Source organism: Quercus lobata, chromosome 6, assembly GCF_001633185.2.
Source record: "Quercus lobata isolate SW786 chromosome 6, ValleyOak3.0 Primary Assembly, whole genome shotgun sequence".
Taxonomy (NCBI): domain Eukaryota; kingdom Viridiplantae; phylum Streptophyta; class Magnoliopsida; order Fagales; family Fagaceae; genus Quercus; species Quercus lobata.
The window spans coordinates 16549239-16567551 of NC_044909.1; the positions used below are offsets into that span (position 1 = coordinate 16549239).

The 18313-nt window shown below is 29.7% G+C and overlaps 1 non-coding gene across 1 annotated transcript; it reads left to right on the plus strand.

Moving 5' to 3' along the window:
- Window positions 1-11184: 11184 nt before the first annotated feature.
- Window positions 11185-11255, plus strand: TRNAG-GCC. The gene has a single exon. It is a non-coding gene; the product is annotated as a tRNA-Gly (tRNA).
- Window positions 11256-18313: the final 7058 nt, after the last annotated feature.

Genomic DNA, 18313 nt, shown 5'->3' on the forward strand with positions numbered 1-18313 from the left:
TAGTTTGCCGAATGTTTTTTTTTTTTTTAAGCAAATTATATTGTGTTTGTAGTCATACTCTCAATTCATTTTTCCTTGAAGGTTTCTTGGAACGTTGAAAAGATACATTTCTAACCGAGCTCGACTAGAAGGTTCAATTGCAGAGGCTTACATTCTTAAAGAGTGTATTACTTTCTCGTCATTAGATCTTGATGGAGCTGAAACTGTGCATAATCAAATGGAAAGAAATGCAGATTGTGGTGAATATGGCCAAGGGTTGACGATTTTCTCACAAACATCTTGACCCACCGAGTTTAGGCAGAATGATGTAGGGATGTCACGAGAATTGCGTGATATTGCTTAATGGTATTTGTTGTACAATTGTCTCGAGTTGGAGCCGTATTTAGAGTATGTGAAGTCGTATTTTGATTATGATTGAATTGTCCTTAATATTATTTTCATTTCTTAGCCTAATATAAATCACTTGTTTTGAATAGTGAACACAAAAACACATTACATAATCCAACTGGAGAAGACATAACTCAAATACAACGACGTGAGTTTCCTAAGTGGTTCAAAGAACGTGTAAGAAATTTTGAATCTTGTGACACATTAAACAGTATTAAGCAGTTATATAGTTTTCTCACTACTAATGTCACATGTTGCATGTCATCATAAATCTATAGATTGAAAGAGAACGACTCATCAAAAGTTACAAAACAAATGTGGTCATTAGCAAATGGTCCTAAGTTGCTAATGAAAGAATACTCGGTCTGCATGGTCAATGGTGTAAGGTTCCATACAAAAGACTTGGACAATCGTCATGTAACCCAGAATAGCGGTGTATCTACAGAAGGGGACCATGATGGACAAATACACGACTTCTATGGTCATGTGTGCAAAATTTGGGAATTGGAGTATATGTATCAATATAAAGTTGTTTTGTTTCAGTATGAATGATACAATACTGGTAATACGACCGGTCGAAGGAGAACAATACGAACTGAGACACATTGCACAAGTATCAATGTGCAAAGTCAATGGTATCAAAATGACTATTTCATATTACTTAGTCAGGCGAAAAAAGTATTCTACCTTAAATGGGGTGAACCTTGGCATGTTGTGTAGTGCGTACAATATAAGGAAGTGTTTGATGTGCTAGAGGTGGGTCATGGAGAATCCAATGGTCAAACAGAAGCTAATGAAGCATTCTAACAAGAAGCCATTAGCGATGTTGTCCCTATCGATGTTGAAGATAATGTTCAATATTGTAAGGGTGGTATTGAAGTTGAGAATATTCCAGAAGGTTTGGGAGAGCAAGGGGATAACAATGAAGATGAAGTACATAACATACCTGATTTTGATATAAATCCTGATATGGATTATGATGGAAAAGTGTGTTTAATAATTTTTTATTCCCTATTATTTGTTTATGTATATTTCTATTTGATGTTCCAATTTATGTTTCATACTTAGGAAGAATTTGTAATGAATAGACATTATATTTTATTTTCTATGTAAATCTATAGTTGCAGAAATGGTCAAAAAGGACAAAGACATTCATAATAAAATAACAGAATATGAGATGGAAAGAGTACAAAGAATCAAGCAAAACCAAGAGAGAATAAATGCTTTGGGATTGAAGCATCTATCAATTTTTCAGCCTAAATGTGCAAATGTGGGAAGAAAGAGAGTAAGTGTTCAGGTAGATGATGATGACTATGTACTAGCTATTGGTGATGATGAGTTATCTAGTTCTTTAAATAATGAGATACTATATATATGATTTGGTGCATGCGATACTTCGTACTTTGCAATATTGTGATGAAATAATTTTTTTTTAATGAATTTAAAAATCTATACATATTTTGGTATGATACAAATGGCACCAAGACATAGCACTCATTCACGCCGTGAGGAATTTACCCCAACAGTCCAGCATAAGGTCCTATTGTGGAGCCTACTTCTCGGTGGAGATTCTAAGGTACTATATACATGATCTGGTGCTTGAGATACTTCGTAATATTGTGCTTGGAGTGATCAATGAAAATCATCTATTGAAGATATTTTAAATGATGAAATAACTTGTTTATATCTTAACTTGTAATGAATTTAGATATCTTTATATACTTTTGCATGATACAGATGGCTCGTTATAGGTGTGAGAAATCTACCCCCGCAGTCTAGCATACCAGCCCATCATCGAGCACGCATCTTGGTGGAGATTCTTTTGCCTAAATTTCTACTAATGTAGAGGCGCAGCTTGTGGGCACACTGTCTACCCTGGATGGTGAGATATTTAAGTTCCGTTACTTGATTTCGTAATCACACTATATTTAGTTCACTTGTTGATTTAATTTATATTATGTCTTAATAGCATCGACTAGTAGACGTGCCCGTGGCATGACGCGTGGATTAGGGGTATGAGGACTTGTTGAGAAACATGGGAAGCTACCGGTCTGCATTGCCCCAAAGTTCTGTGCTCCTGTTAGTGAACATGTAGGGAAGTTTGCTAGCCAAATTGGTGTACAAGTGCGTACAACGTGTCCACTATGAATGCTTATAGTTGGAAGAATGTTGGTAGCAATGAAAAAGGGGCGATCATTCAAAATGTGGCAGTACTTTAAATGTTTATAGTTGTCCATGAACTTGATTTTGTTATTTTCATTACATTGCTTTATACTTTATGCTGTATTTTATAGTGTATTGTTGATGTTGTCATTGAGCATATTGAATTCAAGGCATAATATTTTCTTTATATATACCTCACTTTGTAGGATCAATTTGATATACAAGGAGAATCTGTACTTGTGAACAAATCTCTAAATACAAAGTGTAGTAAATTATTGAGCAGCTACCACAATAGGTTGTTTGCAAAATATAAAAAACTTGTAAAGGATGAAGGAAGCAGGTATGCAAGAAACCACCTACCAAAAAATGTCACACAAGAAAAATGGATTGAACTAATTGATGGAAAGTGGAGTGACGAAGATTGGCTAGTAATTAATACTTTGAAATTTTTAACTATAAATGAAGTATGTTCTCACCTTTCACCTAGATAATACCTACCTATATATGCATTGGATTAATGTTTTATGTAGATCTTATTATGGTGTAATGTCTCCTAAATTATTTGTTCTATCAAATTTATTGGATTAATACTTATTTGGAAGGTGGAGTAGATTTATATTGTAATCTATATATATAACTTAAGTCAAAACTCTAATATTTTCTTTGTCCTTATTCTTTATAGAAAGTCACAGAAAGAAATGCTAAAAACAGAAAGAAAGAGGGAACGGTTGACAAACACATTCATAAATGTGGAAACAAGTCGCTTGCATTTAGGGTGGATGAGACGGTGTGTTATTTCAATTTTTGAAAAGCTTAGTATATTACTTGTTGTAATTAATTAACTTATTTTCTAACATTGGAAAGCAAACTACTCAGAGACGGAAAAATGGAGGTCATATTCCTAAGCTAGCACAACTCTACTATGATACCCACTTCAATTCAAAGACAAAATAGTGGGTACACCTTGATTGCGAACATACATATGTATGTATATCAATACATGCCTTGAGTTTGCAAAACTAGAATATATGTATTTTTATTCTATATTTGTTTGCAAAACTAGAACATATGTATTTCTGATGGTTTTTATTATTTGAAATGACAGCAAGAGATGTTGAGAGTACAAGATGAGCATTGTAGCACTCATGAAGCACAGCCTTTGACTAAAGAGGAGATATCTATGATGGTTCTTAAGCCAAGATCTGGCTATGTAAAGGGACTTGGCATGAGGCTTTCCTAATCTCTTAAGACTCCTGTCTCATCTTCCTCAACTCAGTATACTCAACAACTCGAGGGTCGAGTAGAAGAGCTCCAGGATGCAAACTACAAGCTGGAGGGTTGAGTAGAAGAGCTCTAAGATGCAAACTTCAGGCTAGAGGAGAAGATGGATTGCATCATACAATATTTGAGGAGCAAGGGTGATAGTGACATCTGTAGCAGTGGGGGGAGCTCATCTACTAACTAGAACACACCTTGGTTAGTGTTTTATTTCCCTACCTAAGAGCATTAGTATTGGGGCTTGTATATTGTATATGTTGCTATATTTTAGCATAAAAACACAAAAACAAGCATTACCCGGTCTCTCAATTGTAAAATATTTTACAATTGTGCTATAGTAACCTCTTATATGTATGAGGGTATTATAGCACAATTGTGCTACAATTGTGTTTTTTGTTTAAAGGTGGTGGTGGGTTTTTTATTTGTGGTGGTAGTTGGATTTTTTGTTTAATGGTGGTGGTGGGTTTTGTGTTAATAATGGTGGCTAGATTTTTGTTTATTGTGTGGTTGGAATTTTGTGTTTATGGTGGTGGTTGGGTTTTTTGTTTAATGTTGGTGGTGGGTTTTTTGTTTATTGTGATGACTAGGTTTTTTGTTTATGGTAGTGACTGTGTTTTTGTGTTAATGGTGGTGACTGTGTTTTTTGTTTAATGGTGGTGGTGGGTTTTTTGTTTATAGTGGTGGCTGAATTTTTTTGTTTAATGTTGGTGGTAAGTTTTTTTGTTTATTGTGATAGATGAGTTTTTTGTTTATGGCAGTGGCTGAGTTTTTGTGTTAATGGTGGTGGCTGTATTTTTTGTTTAATGGTGATAGTGGGTTTTTTGTTTATGGTAATGGCTGGGTTTTTATGTTAATAGTGGTGGCTGCGTTTTTCGTTTATGGTGGTGGTTGAGTTTTTTGTTTATGGTAGTGGCTGAGTTTTTGTGTTAATGATACTGGTTGTGTTTTTTGATTAATAGTGGTGGTGGGTTTTTTTGTTAATAGTGGTGGCTAAGTTTTTTGTTTATTGTGATGGCTGAGTTTTTTGTTTATGGTGGTTGCTCTGTTTTTTGTGTTAATGGTGATGGCTGTGTTTTTTGTTTAATGGTGGTGGTGGGTTTTTTGTTTATGGTGGCAGCTGTGGTTTTTGTTTAATGGTGGTGGCTAGTTTTTTTTTTTTTTTTTTTTTTTTTTGTTGGCTAGATTTTTTATTCGTTGTGGTGGTTGGGTTTGTGTTTATGATGGTGGCTGGGTTTTTGTTTTGGATTTCATTTTATTTGTTTTGTTTTAAATTGGGATTTTTCTGCATTCTTTGTGATTTCTCCATGGTTTGTAATGTGGGTTTGGTTTTTATTTGATGAGAATGTTGTGGGTTTTCTTTCTTTGATAGTTTGGCTTCATATTATGTTGCATTATGATTATTTTGTCTAGTTTGTTATTGGGTATTCTGTGGACATTTTCTGCATTGTCTTACTAATAATATAAATATATATATATATATATATATTGTTGTTGTTGTTGTTGTAGTACATCTTATTAGGGATATAGGTTTGCAGTCTAGTTTGTTGTTGATGTATTTTCCTTTATACTTGTGCAGATATGAGATTGGTGGCAAAAAGATAGCTTTTGTGGGACTACTTGAACTCCAATAATTTTTTGTAAAGTTTGGAAGCTAAGACATCATTTGTATATAAATGGTTGTAATTACTTTGTGAACATCTTTATTGCATTTTTAGATTGTATGAATGTTTTTTTTTATTTTTTTTTATTTTTATTTTTTTATGAATTTGGTTAGAAATGAATGGAAGTGTTTTTATTTTATTTTATGGATTTTGTTAGAAATGAACAGGTTAATGTAATGGCAAGTAAATGTAAAGAATATTAATAATAATAAAAATTTTGGTGACGATAATTTTCTTCGCCATATCTGACTATAAGCAGAAATTGGTGACGAAATAATTCGTCACCTGATCTATTGAAATAATTCGTCACCTAATCTATTGAAATTGAAAAAAAAAAAAAAAAACATTTGGCGATGAAATATTCTGTCACTAAAAAGAAAGTTTAGTGACGAAAATATTAGGTGACGAAAGTTTCGTCACCTATCATTTTTTATTGGTGATGAAAAAATTTCATCATCTATCATTTTTTATTGGTGACGAAACATTTTCGTCACCAATATATTCTGTGACGGAGCTTAGGTGACGAATGTTGTTTCATCACCATATGTATTCGGTGACGAAATAAGGACATATTGTGACAAAAGGTTTTGTCACCATAGTCCACTTTTGTTGTGAGGAGGCATTCCTCCTCGGACCACCTTTTTGGATGATCATGATCACACTTCACCTCTTCACTTACTAACACGGATTCTCATGAAAGTGTTTACTCATCCTCCGATTGCCTAACATTCTCATATTGAGCCCCTAACCCAATATATACATAGATATGGGCATTTGGGCCTATCACCCCTACATTATGTTTTATCAATTTTTTTATAAATGTTTCATAATAATAATAATACTTTAAGAAAAAAATATTCATAGAAAATGTTATTATTTTTCTGTTGTGCTTGAGTTTAGTTTATGTTGATTTAGATCTGTTCTAGATGGGAACGAAATCTAAGTTGAAGCCTAAAATATTCAATATAAATATAAATTCAATTTTCGTTACTTGTTTTTTTATTTTTTATTTTCCCCAATCTTCGTTGCCAATCATATCAATACTTTGTCAAAGTTAAACCAAACATATTTTTTTTTTTACTCTTCAGCTTTTGCATGAATAACTCACTTGATACAAAAATTAAAAAATTATATAGACAAGTAGCGCAAAATTAGACCTCAATTAAAAATCTAATTGAGTTTTCTTTTAATTTTGGCTTTATATATACTAGTGTGTAACCCTGTGTATATACACGGATACATCTAAAAACAATCACAATCACAATTACATATAATATATATATATATATATAAAATTTGAAATTTAATTGGATCTAGACTCTTCGGTTTTTACACCCAATGATTCACTTGCCACAAAAATTAACAAGTTAGATGGGACACATGACGCAAAATTGAACTCCAATTAAAATTCAATCTAAAATCTAATTGAATTTACACCTTTTGATTTTTGCACCTAATAGTTCACTTGACACAAAAATTTAAAAATTAAATGACATGTGACACAAAATTAGACTCTAATTTAGAATTTAATTAAATTTTCTCATTGCGTTAGCTATTAATATATATATATATATATATATGACTTATAAATTTGAATTTTTTTAGTTATATGATTATGTTTTTTTATGGTTTATTATATTGGACTCCTCGTTTTCTACATTAAATTAACTAATTTGGCACAAAAATTTAAAAATTTAGATTAGATGGGACATATGGCGCAAAATTAAACTCTAATTGAAATTCAATTTTGACACAAAATTAACTCATTTGGTACAAAGTTCTAAAATTTAGATTAGATGAAACATGTGGCTTAAAATTTGACACTAATTGAATTCCAATTTGAAATTTAATTAGATTTTCTCTCTGTTTTACCTATTATTATATATATAAATATAATTGAGGCACTCATTAATCGGGCCCTTTATTTATTTGCTTTGTTACTTCTCAAAGTAGTGAGATCCATTAGATTCCTCCTTAACAAATGCATATGTGCACATGTTAACAAATTAAAGTCATAATTTAAATATAGCTATGATGAGGTACAAGATGAAATCACGTTGGGGTGCGATGCATAATGTTTACATTAAGGGTCTGTTTGAGATCCACTTATTTTGCTGAAACTGAAATTTTTTTGCTGAAAATACAGTAGATAAAAATAAAAGTTAGTTGAAATAGTATAGTGAAACTCATGAATAGTACCAAAAAGTGTAGTAGGAGCCATGAATAGTAGAAAAATAAGTTAAATAGTAAAATAAATTGGCAACGATTATTTTTGCTAACCGGACACTAAGTCATGTGGAATAAGCATGACACATAACCAACTATAATAAAGATATGAAGAAGTTACAAGCACAATATTTTCACAACAATTTCATAATGAGACCTAGGTAGCAAGTTGTTAATTAATGGTAGATAAAAAAGTTATGTCAATGATGTGCTCAAATAAGAGCCAATAACATTTTGCTACCTAGATTTTGTTGTGAAATTGTGATGAAAATATTATGCCCATATCACTGCTCATAAAAATATGTGTCCCTATGCACGGAAACAAATTTATATAAATATTAATATTTTTAATAAAAAAAATCCTCCAATTTGTAATGAAGATCAAATGCACTTTTACAATTAGCTAAAAATCCTTACTATAGAAAGCCCCTTCATGTCAGCATTTTAATTCTTAACGTCGGCTATTACCAATTAGAACTCACCTGTCATGAGTTCCATTTACTTAAAATAGTTCAGAACAGAATAAAGTTTGATTATGTTTAATATTATTTAAATAATCCCTTACTAATTAGAAATATAATTTAATTACGAATCATTTTCTCTGCTAATTCTTTCAATTGACTTTTATTTGTTCCTCTCTTTAGGGTTTAGGGCAATGGAATTCTGGTTTGAATTTGTCTGTGGTTAATTGTTTTGGATTTCGATTTTACGCTTTAGGGTTTAGTATTTATGCTTTTCAAGGTTTACAGATCGGAATTAGGGTTTTGTGCATAGGACATAGGATTTTGGGGTTTTTGTTTATGTTTTAGGGTTTACAGTTTAGGATTTTATGGTTTACAGTTTAGGGCCCTCTTCATGTCAGCATTTTAATTCTTATTGTCAGCTAATACCAATTAGAACTCATCTTATGAGTTCAATTAGCTTAAAATAGATCAAAACATAATAACTTTTGATTATATTATATTTAATATTATCTAAATAATCTATTATTAGAAACATAATTCAATTACAAATTATTTTCTTTGCTAATTCTTTGAATTGGAAAATTATTAGGTACTCTCGGAATACTATAAATGCGTACTCCTTCCTCTCACATGAATGGTGGGTCTCATCAGGAATTTAATTAGTAGGACTTACCATTCATGTGAGAGGAGGGAGTACGCATTTATGGTACTCCAGGAGTACACAATAATTTTTCATTTGAATTTTATTTTATTTGCTCCTCTATTTTGGTGTTAATTTGCTCTAATATTTATTTTTCATATTCCTGGTGTTATCATTCAATTAGATATCATAATCTTAGTTTCATTTCCTAAGAATCACACATATTACTTTTTTTTTTTTTTAATCCCTTTGGTTGTGTTGAACCAAGATTAGATGAACCCTCTAGTTGTAACTATTAAAAAATAGGGTAAAATGCAAAACTGACCCTCTAAGTTTCTTCAGATTTCATTTCAATTCTCTAACTTTATTTTTGTTCATTTCAGTCCTCTAACTTTCAAGTTTATTCAATCAAGGCTTTTCCATCAACTTTTGTTATATGTTGTGGTTAATTTTTTAATTTTATAAAATTTTCTTCAAATTTTTTAAATTAAAAAAATTCAATTAATGATTGAAAAATATTTTCCAGATTTTTTTTTTCAAAAAATTTTAACAAAAGTTAACGAAAATGCCTTAATTGAATAAATCTAAAACTTAGAAGACTAAAATGAACGAAAGTAAAATTAGATGACTAAAATGAAATCTGAAGAAAGTTAAAAGGTCAGTTTTGCATTTTAGCCTAAAAAATAATCCTGCCTTCAAGAATTTAAAATTTAATGCGTGTGGTGGCAATTTAATTACAACGTTTCAAAGATTTCAATTATGTAAAAGTTAATTGGTTTAATGGTAGAGAAAAATCATTATGAAACTCATAAATTTGATCTTATGATCTCTAAATAAATAAAATAAGAAAACCTTACTGGAAGTTTCTTCTATCATGGTAAGAAATAGAGGTAGGGGAAATTATATAATTTGGCTAAGAGTTAAAAGAGAAAGATTAACAGTTACCGTAACGAAATTTCTTCTTTTCTTTTTCTTACCTCACAAGTGAGTTCACTACTCCTAATTTAATTGAACTCTATTCATGAATGGTGTGAGATCATTTACGCAATTAATTGGTGTGTGGCATGTAAAAGCTACCAAAATAATATTTCTTCTTATGAAAAAGACCAAAATAATATATAAACAAACTGACGTAGATTTTTCATCAGCTTTGATAAGACTTTCTTGGCCTCTCATGTTACTAATACCCATTTTTCTTCTCAATTGTCATCTAGGGATGATAACATTTGTATTAAACAACTAACACAAACCAATTTAAATGGTTTTAAAAGAAAAGCACTGCCATGCCTCATATTATTACATCGTTTCTGACTATTATTTTGGACCGATCCCAGTTTAGCGTGCAGGCTAATCCAAAAAGATGTGATTTAAAATGTATTTAAATATTAATTACATCTCATTTCATTAGCTGAAGGAAATCGACGTCATGGAAATGGGGAAATTGTAGTGTGCGACACGGGTCATTGCCAAGATAAATGTCGTATATCATGTGATTTGACGAGAACTACATTTAGCTTTTACCATGTGTACTTGCATTGCAGGGGTTGAAATTTGCAAAGAGAAAGTATATGGAAACAATTTTGATGTCAAAACTTTTATCTAAAGTTTGATTGTGACTGAAAAAAAAAAAAAATGACGGTTTCACATCAAGGTTTGTGTGTGTGTGTGTGTGTGTGTGTGTGAGTGAATACTGGTTCTGATTGCTCAATATTAGAGAATTTAATTAGTTATAACAAAAGTAGTGGTAATTAGTAGTAGTAAAAAAATTGATATGCACAACGTGCTACGTTACTCCAACCCAATTTAAAAAAAAATAAAAAATTAATAATAAAAAAATAAAAAACTTCTAACTTTAAGGTTAGAGAAAATTAATCTAAGGACAAGTTTTGTGTCACAAGGTTTACAGCTTAATTTAACATGATTGATTATGAGTGGTGTAAAAAAATATCTATATAAAAGTGATTGTCCACCACTTATAACTAACTACTTAACTAATAAAGACAAAAATTGTGATCACTGAACTGTTATGTAATTCTGTTGTTATTTTTTTAAGGTAAAGGTAATTTGATGCAAGCCAAAAAAAGTAAAAGTTAGAACACAAAATTGTCACAATTTTCTTTTCATAAATATTAAGGTGATAAATTGTAATTAGAGAAATATCACTTTCAAATCATTAACCATTACAATTTTTTTTTTTTAATATCTAGATTTATTGTTTAACAATTAAAACAAAAAGGTAACCTTTGAATTCCGTAAGTGACTGCCAAATGGCCCAAATGTCTGGAGTTCATTGTTTAAAAAATCCCCGAAGAGAAACTCAACAAATATTGGTGATATAAATAACTACAATGCTCTTACCCAACCAGCACCAGTGGTCTAGTGGTAGAATAGTACCCTGCCACGGTACAGACCCGGGTTCGATTCCCGGCTGGTGCATTATTTGATAATCTTTAATTTTTCTGTTCTTTCTTTTGAACAATTCTGCTGTTCTTTTTGTGTTAACTTTAAAGAAATGTCTCACATACCACCTTATGAGTGAACATTTTTTTTTTTTTTTTTTTTTTTGCTGAATACCTTATGAGTGAACTTACAAATGTCTTATTAGAGATTAGAGATTTAGAGTTCGAAATATTTAATGGCAACAAATTATATTTGATAATATAAGAGATTAAGGATATTTACATAAAATAAAAATAATTTTATAAATAGTAAAATTTTATTCACAACATGTTCATATATGAAATTATATAATTTAAAAACAATTGATTATAAAACATAAGGTACTTGACTATTTTATAGAGCATATTGAGAGTACTAATAATTTTCGAAGCATTAAGCCTTCTTAAGCAAGTATGAAAACACAATTTTAGTAAAAGGAAACCATTTAGACGTTATTTTATAAAATTAAATATAAATTTAAAATCACTTCAGCCTAAACAAACCTTAGAAATAGTCATTATTATATGAAACTTCGTTGAAAACTCAACAGTTCATTAGAGATGGATTTGTTGGGGAAAAAAAATCTTAACATACGTGGTAAATGTTAAAAAAACCTTGTTTGAAAATTTAAAAAAAATAAATAAATCAGATTTTAATGTAAAAATAATTTTTACAAATCATAAGTTTTAGGGAAATTTGCATGATTCCTCCTATAGTTTAGAGGTTAATCGCAGGAAATCTTTTGATAATACAGATTCCTAAATCTTAATAATATTCCACGCTCAACCTTAGAGAATCCAACTATATATATTGTATTGCATTACATTATTGGAATTCATGTCATATATTTGAAAGAGGTTGACCTCCTTGTTTTTCTCATGTTACAATAAACCTAACCTAAAGCCTTTATATTATATTATATTTTTTATATTATAATATTATAAAAAATTTCACTTTATTTATTTATTGAATAAACCATATATTTTTTTATTAAAAAAAATTCAACAAAAAATCCTAAATTTTTAATCGTGTTCTAATTCTCCTTCAGTCACTGTTGACTAAAAAAGGGGGGAAAAATCAAGGAAACTGCGCCAAAAACTTATCAGGATAATAATAAAAAAATCCATAACCTTTACCACGTGTGGTATTTTAGTGTAAAATATTCATAAAATAATCACATATTCATTGGACTGTATTATGCTTTAGGATTTTAAGTCATTTTGTAAACTTTTGTAATAGAATATCATATGTGATTCACATGAAAAGATTTTAGTACTAGGACTTAAGAGCATTCTCATTTACTTATGCATAAAACATACATTTTGCACCACAAAAGTTACTTATACATGTATCTATAGTTTTCAAATTTGGATCAGTTGGTTCAACTAGGAATCGAATCTTAGGGTCTATTTGGAATCTGCTTATTTTGCTGAAATTGAAAACATTTTACTGAAAGTACTGTAGATAAAGGTAAAAATTAGCTGAAATAGTACAATGACCCATGAATAGTACCAAAAAATGTAGTAGAACTCATGAATAGTAATAAAAATAAGCTGAATAGTAAAATAAACTAGCAAATTTCACCATGTCAAACGCACACTTAATCTACCAAACTCTTTTATGATTCTTTGACAGTTCTAGATTTTAAAATTAGGCATATATAATACATAATTATTTACAAAACCTCTACAATCACTATAGTGTATAGCCTCGATTAAAAATAAAAAACATAGAAGAAGTATAGTCTCAAATTGAAAACTAAAAAATTTCCTTATATATAGATTTTATAGTGTAACGATAGAGCAAAAACACGGATTATAACTAGATTTGGGGTTAACTTAATTAGAAAAGTCTTCTGTCGTTGATTAAGAGATTTGAGATTCAATTCTTCATTCATACTTATAATGATAAAAAGTAATCATTATGAAGCGAACACCATAAGTTTGCAATATTATCTATAAAAAAAAAAAATCAAGTATCAACCACTTGCGTTGAAACTTATGCTTAGAACAGGAATGAAAAGCACCATTTTCCTAGTCAAAAGTAAGAAAACTCTCTAATGTGACTCAATTGGGCTAATCAAATGATTTAGTGGAATGTATTAGGCCTATCTTCAGAGGTCATGACTAGTATTTGGCTGGGGTCGAAAGGGGGGGGGGGGGGGGGGGGAATGGTAGTAGTGGGTGTTTGGTTGAGGGGGAAAAATGAGAGAGATTTTGGTAGGACTCAAGAGTTTTCTCTTCGGGCCCACTAAAAAACAATTTCCCCAAACTGGGGAGAAAAGAGGAGAAAAAATGAGAACAAAAGCTTTGGACAAAAATGTATTAACAATGTTTCTTCACTATTTTTTTTTTTCTTTCCATTTTCGTTTTCGTCTAATTCTTCTACAGTTTTGCACTTCTACTACGTTTAAATCTTTCTTTTCTTTTTTCCTTTTTTGTTCATCCTTTTTTTTTTCTCATTTGTTTTGAGTTATTGTGTTCATATTTAAAAAAAAAAAAATTTTAATGAAGTGTTCATTCATATACTTTTTTTTTTTTATAATAAAAGTTTTTTTTTTCTCATTTGTTTTGAGTTATTGTGTTCATATTTAAAAAAAAAAAAATTTTAATGAAGTGTTCATTCATATACTTTAGACAAATTCTTAACCCCACAATTTTTAATACTCATAATAATCCAAACCCAAATTCTCTATCTCTGGAGGGAGAGGAGTACCATGCTACTAATCATTGCATCAACAATTCAAATGTTAGGACACATTTGGTATATTAAATGAATATTATGATGTTTTAATAATCCAAACCACACAGTTTTGAACTCACATAAAAATCTAAACCCAAAATTTCAATCTCTAAAAGGAGAGAAATACTATGCTACTAATCATTGCATCAGTAATTCAAATGTTAGGGCATGTTTAATATACAAAATGAAGATTAAGAAGGGGTAATAATATTTATTATAGGAAAAAAAATGTTATAATAGAATAATTATTACTATTCATTAGTTTTTTTTTTTTTTGTGTAAAATTATTTGTTACATTTGGAAAGTTTGTATTTTCTGAAATATTTTAATTTTTAAAATGACTACATATACTAAGAAATAGCTATTAAGTGAAGCAATAGTTATTTTTCAATTAAGGAATAACTATTCCTACATAATAACTACTTTCTATAATGAAAATGCAGCCAAATAACTGAAAAGTTATCAGTTATCACACACGAATAATTATTTAACTACAAGATCAATTACTATGTGCTAACAATATTCTTATTATGCATACCAAACATGTTCTTTTTTAGAAGATACCAAACATGTTCTTATATGAGTATATTTTAACATTGTGAATTTTTTCTAGAGAATTTTTATGTCTATTACATTTTCATAACACTTTCACAAAAAATCTTAGGTGGCAAGTTGTTACTAGTTCTTATTTGAATTCACAATTGAAATTACTTTTTTATCCATCAATAACAACATGCCATATAGTATTTGTTGTGAAAATGTTGTAGATATAACAATTTTTTTTAACTTATAATTGAAATTCAATCCAAACCCTTTTATTTTTCTATGAATATTTATACTATTGATGTCTAAAGAACTAATTGATTCAGGCTACATGGTCATGTTGGATTTATGGTTTATGTAGTCTTTTTTATTTTAATTTTAATTTTATGGTAGTTTATTTATTTATTTATTTTTTTTTTTGGAGAAGCATAGTTTATGTAGTTAACTATGCATGTGTTTAATGATATTTAGACATGTAGTTCACCATTTCAAGCACCAGGGTCTAAGAGCCTATTTGGTATGTGTGTTTAAACAATAGTTTTCAGTTTTTTTGAAAATATGTGTGGGTGAAAAAGTGTGTGGAAATACGTGTAATATTGTTTAAAAATTGAAAACATGTGTTTAAGATCATGTACCAAATAGGCCCTAAGTCTCTACAAATGATGGTTCGACCGGTAATAAATTAGAAATATACGGAAATTGCAATTAAAATTCTCACACACACACATATATATACACACTATAACAGTGGTAAAATAACTAGTGAATTAACCAATTTTTATTGTTAAACATAAAGTAATTAATATGTCTTTTTTGAGGAAAAAATTAATATGTTATGAAATCATATTCATAAAATTGACAATTAAATAATCAACATGATAAGGCAGGCAAATTATTTAAGATTAGAGAAAAGGACGTTTGATGAAGCCATTGTTTGCCACTTTGTTGTAAGATTAATGTAAAATAAAAGCTAGGTATCCAGGAGTTAGGCGCTTTTAGATATACACCACAATCAATTTCTTTAAAAAAAAAAATTCTCTCCCCCCGTGTATGTGTTAAAAATACTTAGTATTCTAAAAAAATGTAAAATAAGAGCAGTAATTATTATTATTTTTTTTTTTGAGAAAGTAAGAGCAGTAATTAAATTGTGATAACTACATCAATTTTAAGAGATGTAGGTATGTATTTCATTATTTTTTTCTCTCGCCCCTTGTCTCATCAAATTCCCTCTCTTTCTTTCTTTTTCTCTTTCAAAAGATAATAATAAATAAATAAAATAAAAATGATTATTTAAATAAAATAAAATGTGAAATAGATAATTTGATTTGGGTGTTTTTGAAAAGTAATTGTAAAAAACTAGAAAAAATATGTTTTATGCCAAAATAGATAGGATTCTTTGTACTGAGCTAATGCGAATACTCTATAGAGCATTCGCATCAGACAATGCAAAATAGAAAAATGGTTCAAATTTACATATTTAAGCTCTAAAATCACTCGCATCAGTTAAAAAATATGTAAATTTGCAAAATTATTATAGTTACTGTGTAAATTAACAATGGCATTATTCATTTTACATTTATTTTTTATTTTTCTCTTAATAATGAAGAAAGAGGGTGGATGGTTGTTGTTATGTCATGTGTGAAGAAATAGAAACAATTGACACTTTAATGAATTAGAGTTTAGAATAGATAATTTGATGTGTGTATTTTTAAAAGTGGTTATGTAGTATAAAAAACTTATATATTAATGCTAAAATAAATAATAATTTTTGTATGAACTAATGTGAATGCTCAACCATGTAAATATAAATGGTTACTATAGCAACTCTACAAATTTATACAATTTCAGCTTCATTGATGTGGGTGATTTTAGAGTTTAAATGTGTAAAATTGAGCTTTTTTTAATATTTATTTAAATTTTTCGTTGTCTTATATAAATGCTATAAGTATGTAACACATGTCAATCATAAATTTGATTTTGAAAAGAGATTTGGCTTGTCAAGACTCAAAAGCATGTATTGGCCTTGGTCCATTAACTAGGAAATTACATTTTTTTTTTTTCCAAACCAAAGTATTTAATTTCCAATATTTAGTACTCTTTGTGTGATTCACTCAATTTTAACAATCATCTCTTATTGGCACTTGGCAGTTTGACACACTTAATATAAACAATAATCCAATAATGCTGATCAAGAAAGTCTGAAATAAAATGTAGTGCTATCCATTACTTCAGATAGTGACAATTGTATTTCACTTTTTGCCTATTGGTGTAAAAACATTTAGCATACAGAAGATCTCTTCATCATACCAAAAATATATGCATCCCAACTTTAAGAACTAGATAATCTTGAAGCTACATTCATCTAGGGTTTTGTTTCATTTGTTGACACTAAGCAACAAGTACAGAGACCCTTGTTTCATCTAACCCTTATCTTTATTGCAAAAGTTGCCTTTTCACTCTCAAGAAAGGCGCTCATTGATATTGATTCGTTCAAAAATTAGGTTAAACCGTGACTTATTGAATCTTAGATGACGTGTATTCCACGACAAGGGCATGGTGAGATTGAATTTCAGCATTGATATCGACTTGAAAGGAAAGCGAACATGTTCCCAGGTTTCTCTTGGGTGATGTTTGTTGCTACGACCCCACCCTCAAAACTTATTATATTTCTCACTCTAATCCGTGGTCTATATTTCATTAACATAGGCTTTAATGGATTCCTCCTAAACTAATGAAGCTAAATGAATTTTGACTGTCTCAAAAATAGCTAAAGTACTTGCAATAGATGGTGTGCTTACACTTGGAAAGGCAAAGGGAACAAAAGGGAGAATATATTTGTTTTTTTTTTTTATAGATCAGCTTAGAGGAAGATTATATTAATGAAATAAAGAGATAGTAAATTATTGAACGCAGGAGCTAGGGTCCATTAATATTGTGACTTTAGTGTAGAATGTTATATCCAAGTTGCTAAGAATATTATAATAAGGTTTATTAGCTATAACAGGTGAGTCCACGTGAAGAGGGTCCTCCTTGTTGCTATGCCTCTAGGATCCTTTTGGAAGAACATTCTTTTGATAGTAGTTGATTAAATTACTACTAGGGAAATCAAAGCAATTTGCTTAACTTTATCAACTTTGGAAATCTTTTGCTGGCTCTAGGAAATTTGCACTTCTATTTCATCACGCGAACCATTACTAAAACGTTTCTTCTCTCTGATAATCATATCCAAACAATTCATTTCTAGTAATGAAAACATCATCAGCTACTCTTATTTCCAGCTTGAAATATATCAAATTTTAAAAATGAAATCTTATAGTAGCAATCTCCATCAATGTCATCTTAGTGTGATTGAAGGGTGCATAATGTAGACACATTTTATTAATGATTGAAGTTTAAAGATTGCCTTTTTTTTCCATTATTGTATGACTAACTCTAACAGTAGGTTTTAAAAGTACATCTGTTTCAAGGTAATGATTTTACCATAGGGCCAGGATGCCTTTTGTGGGTCATGACAACCCTCTAAAGACAAGCAATTCTGTTTTTTGCTTGCTGAAATAAGTTTGTTGTAATTTGTGGAAAACTTACATAGAATTGAAAAGCACAATAGAGTCACTATAAGAGGTAAAATGAGAAAACTTAATTGGAGCATTAATATTGAATATGCTATTTTGGTTAAGCACATAAAGAAATTGTTTTATATATCTACCTATTTTTATATGCATATTCATGTATATATGGCCCATAAAACACCTAGAAAGGAAAATTTTGAA